The sequence below is a fragment of the Morone saxatilis genome, unplaced genomic scaffold (genome assembly GCF_004916995.1).
Source record: "Morone saxatilis isolate NCDOM2014 unplaced genomic scaffold, NCSU_SB_2.0 Contig8, whole genome shotgun sequence".
Lineage (NCBI taxonomy): Eukaryota > Metazoa > Chordata > Actinopteri > Moronidae > Morone > Morone saxatilis.
Genome location: NW_023340257.1, coordinates 958,909 through 962,221, shown reverse-complemented (window position 1 = coordinate 962,221; position 3,313 = coordinate 958,909). Strand labels below are relative to the sequence as shown.

The 3,313-nt window shown below is 37.0% G+C and overlaps 1 protein-coding gene across 1 annotated transcript in view; it reads right to left on the bottom strand.

Annotated features, from left to right (window-relative positions):
* Positions 1–3,313, bottom strand: part of LOC118341931 (unconventional myosin-XVIIIa-like) — a 70,921-nt gene that overhangs the window by 16,632 nt on the left and 50,976 nt on the right. The window lies entirely within an intron of this gene.

Here is a 3,313-nt window from a genome sequence, read left to right as displayed (position 1 = left end):
TTTAATGCAGTAATGTTATAGCTTATAGCTTTAAGTGATACACGTCGGCAACTTCCATCCCAATAAAATCAAGCAGCTTGATTTTGACCCATGGAGGACTTCATCTCTGTCATCATTTTGGTTTTGTATCAGGTTGTTTGGAGAAGTTTAGAGATATATTCCAGAATGGTACTAAAAGAAAAGAAAAGAAAAAACAGATCTTGCAAAGCAAATGCATCTTAATTGCTCTCACATTGTTGTTGACGTGTTGAGTAGAAGGCATAAAAGGAATACTGTAGAGAAAAGATTAATGTGTCACTAGCTGTTTGTTTTGAAATGGTGTATGTGAGGGCGGCCTCTGCAGCACACATGCAACCTGCTGGGAGAGTAAAAGGCTTGGCGAGCTGATGACAGAAATGGTTATTGCATAAATGGAGATTTTTTGGAAGCAGCCCCTGCCACATCATACACTGCAATTCAGCAAAGATAAAATCACGCAAATAATGCTTCTTTCAGTTGGTCCGGCGTTTTTTTGCCATTCTCCCAACGAATCCGTCGCCGTAATTGCAGTGTTTTGAGAAAATTGTCTCGCATGTTTTCAACAGCTTTTATTTTACCACAGACAGCCATGGCAATCTGAGAGAGGGGAAAAAACAAAGAGGAAAGCCACGTAATTGGGTTGAGATTGCACTGACAGCCTATTGTTAAACGTGCTAAATGAAAGTTTGATGCTGCCCACTGTGGCATTTTTTTCAAATGTCCATCACAATGTTTTCCCCTCGCTGCAGAGCTGGAGCTGCTTTCAAAGCTTTTATCAGCCCTCAGTGAGGCCAACGGTGGATCTAAAAAAGGAAAGTGTGATATGGAAATGAATTTGTCCCAGATTCCACATGGATATTTTTAGAAGTGCACCTTGGTACATCTCAGCAGTGGTTGGTATTAATGAAAATAGATAAGGAATAAATAAATATAACCCTCATAGCCAAAATCCATACTTTGAAGCTGTCTTTTGATTCAGTGGTTTGGTTCCTGTTTGGACTGTTTTTTAAGACTATGGATGCAGCAGTGTCAGCTCTGCCTGTTCCCAACTCCTCTCATCTACTGCTTGAATGGATTCATTAGCCTTTACACATAGTCACATTAGTCATCGTTTATTAATCTATGGCCCTGCACCAGCAGCCTCTTTCCCTCTTTTGTACATTATCCCAGTCATTACAGAAATAGGATCACTTGAGCACAGTCCCTCCCCTCAGATGAAGGTATGAGGCACTCGCTGCAAGCTTTTAGTCGTTAATTGGTTATATCTTGGTTATGACCGAGACCTTAAATAACCCCTGTTGGGCCCTGTGATCAGAGGGGGGCTGTGTAGGTGCTAATAAGGGCTGTCCTCAGAGGAAAACCTCTGCTGTGCTTAGAGTGGCACACCTACAGGGTCAAAGCACGACTCCAGACTATGACCATTTAGTCGCATTTTACAACTTTTTATGGAGATTTAGCAAAGAATACGTATAGAGTGCCTAGAAAATATTCCTGCATTTTTATATATAACTTCTAATTCTCAATTACACATGAATGTGATGGCACTTTGCCCAGAAGGTGTGACATAAACAATTGTCTGCACAAAATAATGTTTTCTCTTGAAAAAATAATTATAATAATATTAATATGGTGGGTTAATTCATGTGTAGAATTATGGAGAATCTAATATTTTAATGATGCACCAATTGGGAAATTCTGGGCCAATACTGACCGATGCCAATGCTGATGTTTTTTTGTTGTTATTTATTCGCCCTTTTGTGCCAGGGAAACCAAATTCTACAAAAGCATGTCTGCCTTGTTGATATATTAAATACCGAAATCACAATAACACAATAACACATTCATATTATTAATGTGCTGCTGACCAGTGAGTTTGCTTATACACGCATATTTAACATATTTGCTGTGACTTCAAAGTGTCATGACTGTAAATCAGAGTCACTTCCAGCCCATTTAATTTGAGTTTATTCTGAGCTGGTGTTCTTGGTAAATTCTATTGATGGAAACCTGGCTCCAAAAAGTTTAAACTGGCCTTGTATTGTTATTAATGCATATGGCTTCTCACATTTAATGCTTTATGAAGAGTATCTACTATATAGTGGTGTATTCTGCTTCAACTTACTCATTGATAATAATAAATAAATGTTACTTTTCAAAATCATAGACATATGACCAATATTCTGATGTCTGGAAAAAAATTCATGAAAATAAAGTAAAGTAAATATTCTGCCTCAAAAATCATTATTACGCTACAGTATGAAAGCAAAATATTTAGAGAGCTTGACCCTGTGTGAAGAACAGATCCTGTTTGTGGGATATAGTTTTTTTCCTTTCTGTAAACAAAGATATTTTGGTGGGAGAAGCAGCTTGCCATCCTGTTTCTAATTTTGTCTGACATTGTGACAACACAGCTTGGTTGATCTGCTCGCAAATGTCTTCCTTTTGCTTTCTGTCCGGCAGCTGGAGGAGCAGCTGAGTCGTCTGCAGAGAGAGAAGAATGACCTGCAGTCCAGGATGGAGGAGGACCAGGAGGACCTCAACGAGCTGATGAAAAAACACAAGGCTGCTGTGGCCCAGGTCTCTGTTTCACACACACTGTACACATATTGTATATGGAGTCTTGAGTGTGCCCAAATAGATACATTACGTTTGCATAATTATATAACTCTTCCTTTTCCTTATGCAGCTTTATTCTGTAACATATTCATTCATTGTGTGATTTTAAGATGAAATTATAGAAATTATTCATTTGTTAAATCCTTTTAAAGCTTTTAAATGTAACTTTTTATTTTACTTTCTAATGTGTCAGCCTCTTTTATTCCATCAACTAATTTGTTTCCTACTTTGATATACTGTGATCGCTTTAATATATAGACCTAAAAATTAAAGGTTCAGTGTGTGGGATTTAGTGCCATCTAGCGCTTTAATTGCAGATCAAAACTCACACACGTCACCCTCCCCTTCCAAGAGCGAAGGGAAACACTGCAGTGGCTACAATTTTGTGCAAAAGTGGCGAAAAAAAGTGTTTGGATTGTCCCTTCTAGGCTACTGTAGAAACATGGCATTTAAACATGGATGACAATCTTTAGATAAAAATGGCTCATTCTGAGGTAGCAAAAACACAATTTTTATTTTCAGGTGATACACAAATGAAAACATAGTTATGAATATTATTATGTCTTTTTTTTCTTCCAGGCTGTCCTGTACAAGACAATACCAATATTATATATATGTATATATGTATATATATATATATTTTTTTTATTATTATTATTATTATTATTATTATTTTTTT